General features: G+C 46.1%; 1 protein-coding gene across 2 annotated transcripts in view; it reads left to right on the top strand.

Annotated features, from left to right (window-relative positions):
• The window catches only part of F13A1 (coagulation factor XIII A chain), a 280,265-nt gene that overhangs the window by 82,761 nt on the left and 182,505 nt on the right, over nt 1-14,999 (top strand). The gene's annotated exons all lie outside the window — the stretch shown is intronic.

The following is a 14,999-nucleotide window of genomic DNA, read 5'->3' on the forward strand; positions in this document are numbered from 1 at the left end:
CACTGAATGCCAGAAATTATGCAAGTTACACTGTCCTAGTATCAGTGACGCCCACATCTTGCTAATTTATATTGGATATGAAGATAATTACCCATGACTTTGGGCAAGTATGTCAGTTTAGTTTATGGAGAGTTCTGCAAAATACTGATGGCAGAACACTACAGCATCTGTACCACTGGTCACATAGCAGACACTTTCTTGTCCCACTGCTATCCAAACCCTTACATTATCCCTTCCCACAGCCATCCCATCACAGCCAAAAGCTTATCTATCTGAAGAGACAGGCAGCTCTTCAAATGGGAAGACGTTGCATGAGCTTGAATAACAGCTCTGTTTCTTCATATGTATATATTTTTCACAGTTAATCTCTCATTTTTTTTTGTCTCAGTTTCTGAGAGGAAAAGCTTAGGCATCTTAACCTTGAAAATAGCTCTGTGCTGCCCAGATAGTTAGCTAAATTTGGGATGCAACATGTTACTCCACAGAGGCATCGTTAAGGCTGAGGACTGTGCTTACCAGGAGGGCACAGCATCACATTTTATTGGCTGCAGTATTGGTCAGACTCAAAGTACTGCCTCTGCTAATTCAGCAAGACAATTTGACAGTCCATGTGTACCTGCACCCCAGCTTTCTCTCAGAGCCCCACATCCATAGATGCTTCTTAACCTCCACCAATTTTTAAGCTCCTGAATTTTTTTTGCACATTCTAGAAAGAGAAGCTCAGCAGACCTGGACCAGCTTAGCTCTTCTTAGCTCTGCTATAGGCTTTGGGTGAGAACCACGATGATTTCGCAATCTAACAAACCCTTAATTACACCTATTTAGATTACTCCTTCCCCTTAGTTTAGGTGAGCTCACAGCATGTGGTTCATAATGTGGCTGAATATATAGCAGGTGACCAGACTTACATGCTGATAGAGAAGAGCTTATTTACAGCTGGGATCACTTCCAAGCTCTAAGGCCCAACAGTCTGGGCAGGAGATCTGTCTGTGAAGAGGGGGAGAGGGGGTTTTTGCAAAGTGGAGATGATGGGGTGTAATTCAGCACTGCCTTGCCTTTAGGGCTGTCCCAAGTTGCTCACCTGCTTTTAGTCAAGTGATGAAGCAGCAGCTGGTGCAACCCACCATTTTCATCACCTTCATATTTGGCCCTCCAGCAATCAGGAAAGAGGATTTTGACTTGGTCCTCCTAGTAGTTCTTAGTTTTCCTTTAGGAAGGATGAAGGTAGGAGATGAGATGGTTGGAAATGTTCCTCCTAGTGCAGGTTTCTGCTTTCTCCTTCATGGAGAGACATGCTTAACTGGTATTCACTCTATCTACAGGAGCATCTCTGACTCCAAAGGTACTGTTGTCAGGGAATTTTAAAATAAGGGTATTGTTTATTTTTAATTTTCTAAATATGAGTTTAAGTTCATGGACATTTGGCTTTTTTAGTTTGGTTTTTTCGGTAGTTTGTTTTTTTTTTAAAAAAAAAAGTTGCTTTGGGAATACTTAGACCTAGGTTGATGCTCTCTGTGATGCTGTAAGGAACATGGGTAGAAACAGCTGCTTATTGGCTGCAAAAGAAAGGCTCTTCAATAGCCAATGGTGTCACCCTTGCAAAGATAATGGGACAACTATTTCTGTGGATCACAGTGCCCTATTGGATGGAGGAGCAGTTGGGTATTTGATGCCTCTTCAGAAGTCACATATTTACAAAGTCAGATGCTGGCATCAAACTTGGTAACTTAAGAAGGGGGATTTGTGTGTTATGTTGTTGTGTTCTTCGTTTTCCTCTGCATCTTCTCTTTTTCTACTTTGACTTTGTAATGCCAAAAGCTGCTTGAAACTGGCTGTTCTCTTCTTCAATTTTCAGTGACTGTAGTCAAATTCAAAGAGTTAATCACTTCTACATCTGTTAAATATAAGGGTTCTCTTCTGGCCTAAGTGCTGCTTTGCTGAAGTCTGTCCTTTCTTTCCTCTCTCTGTTTTTTTGGAATCAAATTTATGGTTTCTTCTCCACAGACTATGAAAATTTCTTTATATTATTATTTTAAGTAAAAAATATAACTGTCGCGGTGTCCCACTTCCTGGATGACATTGGCAACTTTACGTGTGGCTACTGACATTTCAAGAGAACCATCTTATACAGGCAGTCTGTGTTTGGCTAAATTTAGTAAGCCACGGATCAAGTGGCAAGTATGTTCCTCCCTGAAACCTATTTTAGGGAGGAACTCGGCATAGGCACCAAGAGGTTAAAAAGCTGTGTGGGGGAGAAAAAAAAAAGTAGACAAGGAGCAAAATATTTTGCAAGAATTGTTGCTATGTTTTGAGCTTGGGCTCTTGAACACTGCAGCTCTGAATCACGTTCACTGGGGAAACAGCTGCAGCTGTTTAAGATGCTACTGCTCCTCAGCTGTTTGTTACCTTCCCTTTGCAGGCTGGGGTCTGAGCACAAAGCTTCCTCAGCAGCTTAGGCTTAATGTACCAGTTTCTAACATGAAGCAAATAAGATCCAGGCATGTACCCCTTTCCCCCAGTGCTGCTGGAGAGTGCAGCAATCCCTGCAAGAGGGCTGGCCATGGGTATTGTGAGCAGTCCCTGCAAGTTTTGTAGTGGGTTTGGAAGGGCTGCATTTATGTGCGCTGTGTGCTGAGAGTCCTGACAGTCCTTTTCTGTCCCAGATCATGAAATATGTTTATACATATTCAATTGTGACCGAGTTAGTTAAAATTGTTTTTGAAAATTGACTTGGCTAAATCACAGAGAAACCATGGTGTGGACATGCTGGTCTGTAATTAATTGATGAGCGCTAACCAGATAAAAACCGGTTGTCAGCTCACATGAGTGCATTCATATGGGTTTGTGTCTGTTTAGCTGAACAGTTCAAACCCTGTTCTGATTCAACTGCTTCGAAATGCTGTTTATTCCTCCCCCTGTAAACGCAGACATTAGCCAAAAGGAGGTGTAATGCTGTCCCAGAACAGAATTGTACCACCACGTGCCCATCCTTTCCCTCCTGCCAGGGCTGCCCTGTGCTGGAAGATGCAAAGCAGGCTGTCTCCCTGGGAGCCCTGCCAGTGGCTGACTCAAGGCAAAGTATCTCGGGGACTGACTGTAATGGATAAGAGCCGCACCCGGGCTGGTTAAGCAGCGCACCTGGTGCTGTCTGCTCCAGCAGGGATTGGGAAAGACATTGGTGTTTGCTGGCGTAGCCCCCTGACAGGGTGCCCCTGGCTCACCTGGGCTTTAGCCACAAGCAGGCCTGCGAGCTCACACAGCTACCAGGTCTTGTGTTGCCCCAGCCTGTGTGGGTGGGGAGCTGGCACAGCCCTGCTCCTTCCCTGCTGGAGGAGGGAGACGGATGAAACTAGGCTGGGGGCAGCTGAGTCACAGGCTGGCTCCTCTCTGACTCTTGGGGTAACTTCATGATTGAGGATCCAGAGGTATGTTAGAAACAGGAAAGGGACAGCTAGCTTCTAGTGGGGATGCTGGGCTGGGAATCTGGAAGTGTAGGAGATTTCCAGCTGTGCTACTGGCCTCAGCTTCCCCTAGAAACAAAATAGGGCTAATAACTGCTCTATCATGAAGTTCAAGCTCTGGAATAGCAAACATTGCTTAAGGCAGTATTCATGGGACTATCACTTGCTTAGTGTTTTTATTAGCAGCACTGGCACTTATTAAAATGGGAATAATCTGTGGATCTAGCAGGCTTTTCACAGTGTAGCTATCTTGCTTATTCTTTTACTGAGCTCAAGTCAACTGACAAAATAGTTCAGGGTCTTCTGTATCAGCTGTTACTGCAGTGTGAAAATAAGCATAATTAAGATTTTTTTTTTAAGTTTTCATACCATAATTGCAGGAAAAAAAGAGGGTGTTCCCTTTTTTTTTAGGATGTACTAAACATGTCATTATTATTAAATCTTAACACAGAAGTTTTTACCAGCATGAAAGGCATCCTGGCAATGAGGAAACTAAAGCAGTAAATGCCCAGTTATTTAGGAGAGATGCTTTTCTAAGCATTCAGTACTCTTTCATGGAAAAAGTAATGAGAGCACTCAGTACTCAGCCCTAAAAAACTCTTGATCTCTGCAAAACCAGAGAAGGCCATGTTTAGCTTTCTTGGTATTCCTAAATCTCGAATGGGGAGTCCCAGCCCTGACATAAAAGAAAACATACTTGATTCCCACCCTTTATGGGCAAAGATCAAGTATTTTTCAAGTCCCAAGAAATTCCCCATTTTCAAGAGCAGAAACCAAACTTAATAATTACTTTTTTTGCAAGCATCCTTAAGATCTCAAAGAAAGGCCAAATTAAACTTCCTGAAGACATCACCTTGAACTTATTTGTGGCAACACAGGTTGGAGTACAGTGTTTGTATTAGGCTCTTCCTCCCCCATTTTATCTTCTGTGAAAGTAAGTAGAAGGGGTCATTTTGGCCCATTTGCAGGATGCAGCAGTGTTGAAGAGCAGAAGGCAATACTTCAAGGCTGCTAGGAAAGGGAAGGAATTCAATTCCCAGCTTAATCAGTGAAATGGGCTTTTTTCTATTGATTTCAGTGAGGGCTGCCACAGACACTAATAGACTGTGGAGAAATTGTGAATAGACTAGACCTCACTGAAACTGGTAGTAAAGGGAGAATGTTTCCACACACACCCCCCCCCCCCCCCCCCCCCCCTTATGGTAGGAGTAGGAAACAGATAAGGTCCCTAATGGAACTTGAAAGGTGGAAATACTGGAGCTCCTCTCCCCAGGCAGGGCCTTCAGCTGACTGTTGGCTTATTGAGTATGAAAGGCTTGAGGAGTGCAGGGGAAAATGCTGGTTTCCTTTTAATGTAGAGGAAGGCTGTCCTAATGCTTACCTGCTGCTTAACACAGCACCCAGCTCTCCCCTTTCCTCTGTTCTTCCCCCCTAACTCTGAAGCAAGCTACTTGGGAAACAAAACAGACCCAGCATTCTTCACCTTCCCAACAGTGATATTTTTTTTAATTTGTTTTTTAGTCATCTTGGTATGAGATGGCAAGGATGGTTGTGCTGGCTTGAGGGAGAAGCACAGCGGCAGATGGGGGTTGTGTGGAGGTAAGAGGCAGCAATCTCAGGGGGTTTCTCAGGAAAAAAAATTGCCAAGTATTGTGTTGGCAGCTGAAGGTGTTAAAGAACTAGCTGTGAATCTGCTGCAGGGGTGGACAGCTGTATTAATACCTGGTATTGAAGAGTTAGGTAGTGCACCAGCCTGTTACTAGAGGTGGCTTGGGAACAGTTACATGCCATGCTTGCCCGTCCTCTCTGCAGGGCAGTCATCTTTGGCAGAGAAAGAGTTGGTAGCCCACAATAGGTAGTGTCCTTAAGTCCTGCAGCAGGAATAGTCAGAGCCACCATGAGGGTTTGAAGAGGCTTTTAAACAGTATGCATTTCAAAAGGGGACAAGAGAATGTGAGCAAATATGTTTATTTGTGTTATTTGATCTTTCCTGTGTTCACTGGATGGGAGGGGAGGTGGGGGGAGAGAAAAAAGGAATTTATGCATTCTTTGTAAGGGATGGAAGGAACACCTTATTCAGCTACCAAATCCACTTGCAACGGAAACTTGCCGCTCCCTACATTTTTGGCTGGTTGCTGAGGTCAGAAGGGATAACAGTAGCTCTGTGCTGGGGTAAGTGTTGCTCTAGTTATGAGAAGGGAGCCCTGTCTTGTCAACACAGGCTGAAATAATCTTATAGTATGGACACAGACGATATTTAAGTCATTAACACTTCAGTGATAAATATCTCCTCACATGGTAAAATCCTAGGAAAGTGACTTTGATAAAAATCAAGAGGATTGCTTAACTGGAAGCTTTCTACATTCATGGCACGCTGATGTGTGACACTAGATGTACTCCAACAAGTAAGGGCCCAACAGGACAAATTTAAAGGCTTCTGGCCTAGTCCTTGTAATCTCTTACCCCGCTCTGGGTGGCAGCGGTAGCACCATCTGTTTCATGGTCTTTCCTGTAACAGGAAACCAGGTGTGAACAGTCTCTATGGGAGAGGAGGAGCTGCCAGATCCTCAAGAAAGTTAGAAATTGGGTTAGCTTCCAGAAAATCGGTGCTTGTGGGCAGGTCCTAATGAGGCTCTTGGAAAATGGTTTGCTCTGGTACCACCAGCTGAGGACTGTCCTGCAGCCTGAAGTCTTGGCAGGAAGCAGGGTGGGTATAGGCTTGTGTGAATGCCTGCAGCAGAGGCAGCATTTCAGAGAGGCTTTGAGCTGACTGCACGTACATAGGTGAACTCTTCCATCAGTGTGTGATATGTAATGTCCAGGGATGATCAGGTATGTAGTACTCATGTGGTGAGAAGAACCTGTGGCCTGTGCTTAGCTAGAAAATTGGGCACTGCTGTTCTGGAACATGTGATTTGCAAAGCCTCATTTGCTGGTAGTTTCTGCAATTGTAGTACAGAAGGACCAAGTTTTGGGGAGGAAAAACATGGCCATAAGAACGTTTAAATCACTAAAAAAAGACACGGACGCTGCAGTCTTTGCTCTGACTCATCTGGGCTGTTATTTGAAAAAGACAGGCTGAGCAGTTGTGGACCTCCTTGCTCAAGGGAGCAAGTGTTCATTTGTGAACTTGCTGAAGCCCTGAAAGCAGAATTGGTGTAGGTGAGTGGTTCCTGTACTGAGGCCTCTGACCACTGATTTCCTTCCAGCTACAGCCAGATGCAGCTTAGGGAGAGCTAGCAGGTCATGGCTGGGTAGTTTCTCCCCACCTGCTGTTTCCACTGCTGCTAAAACAGTTTGAGAAGTAAAAATCCAGCAAATTCTCATTGTGATCTTTCTCCTGCAAACAAAGAGTGCAACAGTTGTAGTAACATCAGTAGGTCCTGGATACTGCAGCTTTGCACTGCTGTTGCAAATGGGAGGTGGGGGGCTTCTATGAGGAAAGCTGGCATCTGCATTGTGGAGTGAGTGAGTGGGGATAACTTCAGGATATTTTTGGAAGTGCTTTTCCCCACTGCGAACTTTACTCCAGATTCACCGAGTGAGGTGAGAACTGCAGCAGCCTGCTCAGTCACCTTCCTACAGTGAGCAAGCCACGCTCCCGTGGGGCCTTGCAGGGACATGAAAGTGCCGGCAGCCGGGTTCTGGCAACCCTCGCAGCCCGGCAGCCTCCTCCCTGGGGGTTTAGGGACCCGTCCGCTCCCAGCTGGGAAGAGTGGGGTCCTTCAGCTCGGCAAATCTGGGTGCGAACTGCTTGAGGGGTTGGGGGCTGGGCCCGGGCCGTTTCACAGGCGGGCACTGGGCAGAAGCGCTGCTGTCCCCGGGCACTGCTGCTGTTTGCTCAGGGAGCGGGAGTCGAGGTGATAACGTGTCCCTCCTGATAAAGCGCTTTTGTTGTTTGCCTGCCGGGTCAGAGCGAGGTAGGTGTTCTGCGTTGCTGTGCGTTAAGGGTGTAGGCTGTTGAAAAGAAATGAAGAAAGGAACTTTGAATGGGCTGGGCCCAGGTGTCGGAGGGTTAAAGCAGAACAGTTCCGGCAGTCTCCGGAGGGAGAAAGTTGTATAACATCACCTTACACCGAGTAAAACGTCTCCGTCTTAGCTGGCCAGCCCTTGAAAATCTCGTTGCGAGAGAGGAACACTCGTGCAGCCGTAAAGCCGCCGTGTGTTTAAGGAGCTTTTCTTTTTTTCTCAGCCAAGTTTTTGGAATGGTGTATCGCCATCCTTAAGGCAGGAAAAAGGATTACTGGGGGAGGGGGGGTGGGAAGCCTAGTGGTGAGACTCCGCAGTTTCACAGTGCCACCTCCTGGCTGGCCGTGCGAGGTAGGGATGTCCCAGCTTTGCACTGACGTGTCCCACACTCATTAGTTACCAGCAGCAGCCGTGAGGTCCCGCTCATGGACTTCTCGCCAAGCGCTGCACAGTGCGGGACTGCAAAGGGGAAAACCGGCTGTTTGTACCTGGTCGGGGCAGCAGCCGCCAAAGGACTTTGGTGTGCAAAGCCTGGCCCAGGCAGGATTTTTTTCGCTTGGTGCAAAACCCACAAGTCTTCGATATTTTCCATCTGCGTGGGATGGAAAGAACACCTTACCTCACTGCCTCTCCCAGGGGCGGGGGGGCTCAGAAAATAAAAGGGTTTGATTCATAACGGGGCAGGGCAGATCTTTGGTAAGGTCAGATTAAATGTCCAAATGCTGATATTTAAATTTAATAAAAATGTTTAAGGCAACGTTTAGGTATTTTGAAATGAAAAGCCCCTTCCTTTAGCACTGGTGTAAAGCTTTCTGCTTAGGAACAGGCCAGGATTTTCTGGTGTGAGGGAATGTCTGCTGCGCCATCCTCTAGGCTCCTGATCTCCTTGTTAGCACCAATTAGCACAGGACAGGTGCTGCTGCACAAGGCAGTGTGGCTGTAGCCAGGCAGCCCTGCTGAGGCTGCAATGGGTGCTGCTGCAAATGCCTCCTGAGCCAGCATGATGTGAGAGTGGCAATGGCTGGGTGGCTCCTTGAGATGGGGTGTCAGCTGGAGAGTGAGAATTTGGCTGGAACTGAGGAACTGGAGCTTGGAATACTGTGGAAAAGGCTGTACCAAGGAAGGCCAACAGAATGGGGGCTCAGCTTTGCAGGAAATCTTGGATTCCCTGAAGGGTTGTGTTTGCAGCCTTATTTTTACTGCTGCACTTCAGCTTCTAGGAAGCTGAACAGGATCCAGGATGGCCTTGCGTCTGGGTGGCAGTCCCACAGCAGCTTAGGCAGCTTTTAACCTCCAGCCTTGGTTCCCTGCTCCTGGCTACAGCATTCCTATGAGACCTGTAGAGCTGGTTCAAGAATCTGAAACAGCAGAAAGCAAAAAGCAGAGCTGAGCAGCTTTCTGATGCTTCAGTTTCATGAACAGGCCTGCAGCTGAGCAGGGTGAACACAGTGTGAGGTAGGGGACAGCAGCACTAACTGTGGTGGCAAGGGCATGAGCAGAGCCCTAGGGGCCTTGGTGCTTTGCTCTGCCCTGGATCCTGTTTGTGGTGGCCCCCAGAGTGGCAGGGGCAGGCCTTCAGCAACAGGGTGCAGTTCCTGAGGCGTGTCAGCTGCTTCAATGTACTCTTACAAGCACTCAGTGATCCTTAGGACCTTATAGGCAGCACTTTCCCTTCTGAGGAAACAATTTATCTTTGCAGAGGCTCCAGTAACAGTGTGGGGTGGTTGGTTTCTTCTTTTTTTTTTTTCCTCTCTAGATGGTACAAAAATATACTCACTGATGTAATGCAGCAGACCAGCTTTCTAATCTTCCCTCTGTTGTACCACTTTGGCAAGTTCTTTGGACTTATATCTGTATTTCACGGTTTTTCCCATCCTCCTCACTTTCATCTCATCCTATGGTGTTGCCTGTGGGTGTAGTTACTACCAAGGGAGCAGGAGTGGCAGGAACATCTTGAAATGGCTGTGATGGAAAAACCTGATAGTGTGGTAGTGCCTTCTGCCCATTGTGGGGCAATGCAGAAACCTCTGCAACACTTTTCACATGATGAATGCTGCATCCTGAGGCCTCAATACTTCAGCTGGGCTGAAGGATTTGTGGTATGAGCCAGGCCAGAGAACTGGTAAATAAAGGTACAGTGCAAGTCTAGTGTGTTCCTTCAGCCAGTTTTGCTGCTGAAGCCCTCACGTCCTCAAGGTACAACTTAGTAGTTCTGGATTTTCATCCGAATCACTTATCACTTATTATTAGCCCTTTCTGATGTGTCACCCCCAGTCTGTGTCTGGGAGGTTGTTTGTTTAATCAGTCCTTTAGTCACCATCCTTTTCTACTTTGCTTGATCTGGCTGCTTCCCCTGAAATTGAGCAGGAGATCTTCAAACCTCAGTATTTGTTAGCCCTGTCTTGCCCATGTTTGGGGTTTCAGGATAAAAACCCAGAAAATTTGCCAAGAAAATGCCTTTCAATCCCGATGGCCATATCAGTTGTGTGAACATCTGCATGGGTGTTGTGGACTGCAGCTGTTCTCCACAATGGTGGTTGTAGATGTAGAAAATTTTCTCTGAACTGTCACAGGTGGACAAGGATTTTCTCTTTTGCCTCAGGATACTCTGGTGTGGTGAAACCCTGAGGTGCCCATGAAGTTTATTTGAGACTAAGTTTCTTAACTCTGCTGTACTTGGGATTCATGGCCATGTTGCTCTTTTTTGCTGGCCGGTAAATGCCAAAGTGGGAGCAATTTGCCATTGTAGACAACTACATGAGAGATCTGTGTGAGCAAGCAGAAGTGATTGGAGGTGAAAAAATCCTGCAGTATTGTTTGTTCATTACCTTCTGTAATTGCAGTACCAAAGCTCATCATAACAGTGGCTCTAGGCCTGTTTATTTGTGCTCATCATCCCACATGTATTTTTGAAATCAGGTCTTGATGAAAGAATTAGGGACAGAAAAGTATTGTGTATTCCTGATCTGGATCTGCAGTTCTCTAGCATCTGGGGAGACCTTGATGCTGCTTTCCTGCTTCTTAGGGAACAAACACAAGCTCTGGGGCAAAACTGCTTTCCATTCACAAAATTCAACAATAATGACTGCAAAACAATAGGAGCTCCATGTTTGGACTAGAAGGCTACTGACAGCTTTTCTGCTTTTTCTGTGCCACACTTAATAAATTTGTTCTACCTAGATAAAAATCAAAGCTGAACCAAGTTGTCTCCAGCTAAGTGATGCAGACTGGGAACTGCACTAATCTAAGCAGTCTGAACTTGAAAAACAAATAAAGGTAAAACAAACTCCCTTCTTTCTGTTGGCTTCTCTCTTGGGTTTCAGAATGGGAAATAGCTGGGGCATAACTTGAATAAATCAAGTAGAAAGAACAGAGGAAAGTTATGGCATTATAATTTGGGCTGAATTAAAACCTATTGTGCAGACACCGAAGCTTCCGCTTCAGTGATGATGGGACAAGAAAGAAAATTGTTTGCATCATATGGTTTGATGTTGTCCTGTTCCTGTAGTTATTTGTGTTTCAGCACTCAAAGGGTCTTGCAGGAATTCAGGCAGAGCACTGCTGGGAGGGAGGCAGGGAGGAGCAGGTAAATCACTGTCAGAACAGTGGTGCAAAGGTTGAGGAGGATCTTACATTTGGGTGCTCTCTAGTAAAGAGCATCTCAAGTATTCAGTAGGGAAATCTGATTACAACTTGCATTCCTCCTGCCCTGGAGCAGCCTGTTGTTTTCCACACAGATGTTTGTCAGGTGGTAGAAGAAGGTGAAGTTTTGCAATTGGCAAGAGAGCATCCTGGATCAAAGTATTTGGTTTTTCAAGGTAAAGCTGCATTAAATTGGGGAGAAGCAAATCAGCAATAATGTAGAATAATCTCTGCATTTTATCACTCTGCTAACCCCAGCTGTAAAAGTTACCACAGGAAAGCTAATAAAATGGGAGACATGCAAGCAAACAGAGGGCACAGGACTATTGGCAAACATTTATTTTGGCTCTGGTGGAGCCACTCTCCTGATCAAAGCAGTTGGAGTTTGAACCTCTTTTAAGTTGTTCCCTGCTTGGTCTGGGAGTGCCCTGCTCTTGCATTGATGGCATCAGTATCTTCTGTGAGGCTTGAGTGGAAGAAGGAAAGTATGTGTGAGGCTGCTTTACTGCAGTGTGAGACAACAGTAGCTTATTTTAGCTTTGCCAGCTGCTGCCTGGTTTAGGAAAACAACCTAAGGCTTATTGTATAACTAGATAGTACAGGCATTATCACAGGGCCAACAGGGAATGCTTTACCATCTTTCAGGCTCATGCCTGGCAGACTGAGTAGCTTTGCAATCCTTAACAAAATACCCCACTGGCAGAAATCCCTTTGAGCCTCGGGCTGGGTCCTTTGGGAAGCCTCTTCTCTGTCTGGTCTCTTTGTTCAGTGTTCCCCTCTTCTCCCCCAGCTGGAGATGCTTGAATCCTTCTTGGCAATTAGTCTCCTGGCTGAAATGAATTGTTCCTCTGATCCTTTTAGGCTCCATGGCTGGTATCTGGTGGGGGGCTCACTTGGTGAATGTGGTGTTCTTGCTCAGTCTCACTGGCTGGGGAAGTACTTGAAGAGCTGCTGGGAGGAGGTAACATGGGTGAGGAATGCAGTAATGCCATGGAGTAGAGGCAGAGGGAGGAGAAGAAAGTCTGAAGGTCTCATGGGCAGGATCTTTCTGTGCAAACATCTTGCATCTCACTTTAAGTGTTAAGAGCAGAACAAAAGAAGCTTTATTTCTGACTTTTTTTCCATGCTTTCCCCCCCTCACAATTTTTTGTTCCTTCTGTATTTTTTTCTTGTACTCTTTTGGGGAGATTGTTATAGACACCAGTATGCTTGAGTTCAGATCCAGTTTAAGGCCAGCTCCTAATATGTTTATATTAGAGGGGAGACAACTGGGGAGCTGGGCTTGAATGTACCTGCTAATACTGTGGCTGTTCTCCATAGGTTACGACAGTGCTCAAGGGCCACAGAGTGTCCCTGCCTCAAAAGAAAGTCAAGGCTGAGCAGCAAAAAAAGAGATCAGACAGCAGAAAGTCAACTCTGTGGGTGATAGTATGCAGAGGATTGCTTGATAATATTTTTTTTTCCCAATTCTGAATTGGAAGTGGCTCTGCATTACCTAGCCAGAACCAGGCCAGAGTACTTGTTTTTGGGGCCCTCCCTGGAGGTGTGGGTAGTGAGGGCAAACTGGAACAATCCGGAAAGCTGGCAGAGCAATTCAAGCAAGACTTTGCCCTCACTGTCCCAGAGGACAACATATGACTTTCTGTCCTCGTGTCTGCCACGACCAGCTCTCCTGCGCTGTGTGAGGAAGGTGCTGCATCCATCCTGTGGGGTTCAGTAAGGCTTTCCTGTTCTGAGCTGGCTGAACACTGTGGCACGTGCCACGTTAGTCTGAGTGCTGTTCTCCAGGGGAGGCCCGTCCCACGGCTCTGCAGAAACAAGGGTCTCTGCAGTCTGTAGCCATGTAATGAGGCTGGGTGGGCAAGAGCCAGATTTCTGAGTGGACCTTCATGCTCATCTAGGGATGTTCTGCTGTAAAATAGCTGTTCGTGTCTGGCCATCTTGGACTTTGCCTGCTGAGATACAGGAGCCTCTGACTGGGCTCTGTGTGTCTTGGTAGAAACATTGTAGTAACTGCTTTATTTCAGGTTTAACCGATTACTGAGTGTATTTGTAGCACACCAATTGTTACATTTGTCTGAGCCTTGTGGGAGCTCCTGGGGATCAGACTCCCATCCCATCTGTCTTGGGCATTTTTTAGTCCTGGGAAGGTTAATTGAGAACAACCTACCAAAGAGATGGGGGTCTATAGTCTCAGCATATCCTTCATCATAGTCTGTTGCATGAGAGTTGAGGGTAAAAATAGATTCATGGTTTACCTTCTCAGTGTCCTCTGCTGGGACAAAACTTTTTTTAATGCCAACTTTTAGATATCCTGCTCCCCTCACTCCCATTTCTCATGCTGCAGAGCATTACCAAAAGAATAAAATGGAGCCACTGTGGGTTTATGAAACTGAGTCCTATTTTCTGTTGCTTCAGAGATAAAATTCCTGCCTTGTAGGCAGCTGAGGCTTCCAGCATCTTCTGCTACAGATGCTCTAGGGGAGCACTGTGAGGAGGTGAAGCCTGTCTCATTTGTTGTGGTGGGATTAGGGGTGCCTCCAGGTGTGCCCCAGGGTATAAGGAGCCCAATATATTTAATTAAGAGAATCTTTGCTTTTATGGGATCGATTTCAAGCAGAAGTACTAAAACTACCACTGGTTTTGCTTTTCATCTGATAACAGACCAAGAAGCTTGGTGGAAGGAATTTGGGTTTTAGTCATGCTTTTGTTGTGTGGTTGTGGTGGAATAGAGCTGAGCAAGTGGACTCTTGTGTGAGTGCTGCTGCTGAATGTGGTTTTGTTAGCTTCTCCTCAAGGTCTAGCTCTTCTGATATCTTATGGGGGATCACAGGAAGAGGTGAATCTAAAGGGCTACTAACATGAGGAGAAAAAACTGAGCTTGTGTCTTTTATTAGTTATGAAGACCTAAACATGGCAACAGTGGTGACTTGGATGAACTGCTTCCAAACCAGCATCTACACTTGGGTTGAACCCTGCTCTGGGTTGTGTTGGCCAAAGCTGTGATGAGCCCATCTGACTGTCTCTCTCTCTCTTTTTTTTTTTTTTTTCCCCTCTTCAGGTTAGGGTGTAATAGAAATGGGCTGAGACAGCAGCCTGCTAAATGTGCTTTATTCCATTTTGTGGTGCTTGCTGGTTCATGTTCAACAGTGCTAAGCCTCCCTAATGCAAGTCAGACATCAAAGACTTGCTCACCTTTTCTGGAATGGCAGGTGAGAATTTCACTGCCTGGGAGGAAAACAAGGGACTATCCCTTGCTGCTAGCGGTTGGCTGCTCTCTGGTGTTGGTCATCTATGAAGCAGGGATGTTCTTGCTTCTCAGGAATTTGTTTGAGCCACAGTGTGTGTGTGTGGATGGAGGCCATGTGTCAAGAGCTTCTGTGTGGCCAGCTGCCCTAGCTGTGCATGCTTAAACTCTCCAAGATGATGTATACAGCCCAGTGCTTGCTGTCATCCTTCATGAGCCTGTGCTCATCTCCAGGACCCTCTTGTGGCTCTGAGTCCTGCCCATACCTTTCCAAATCAGAACTCAACCCTACACCTGGTCCTTTCCCTACACTTCCAGTCCCCCCCAAACAGGACTCCACACTGTCCAACCCAGGATCCTAATCCCATATGCTACCCTACACTTGGTTATCTAACTATCCATCAGCTATGCCAGCTGCAAAGGCTCCTGGAATGAGAGGGTTTGGGGATGTGCTGCACCCGGGAGTGTAATTTGTGTTTACTTTTGGGCCTGCATCCTCAAAGCAAGTAACAGTTTAAGCAAAATGTGTGTCAATGTGACCGATAATTTGTAATAAATGGTGCTCATTTAAGTTGTTTTCCTTGGTCTCCCTCATTTCCATGCCCCTCCCCGCCCCCCCCCCCCCCCCCCATTTTAATTTTTGGAAGGATCCTAAAATAATGAGGAAAAAAAGAAGAAAA

The sequence above is a fragment of the Apus apus genome, chromosome 2 (assembly GCF_020740795.1).
Source record: "Apus apus isolate bApuApu2 chromosome 2, bApuApu2.pri.cur, whole genome shotgun sequence".
NCBI lineage: Eukaryota > Metazoa > Chordata > Aves > Apodiformes > Apodidae > Apus > Apus apus.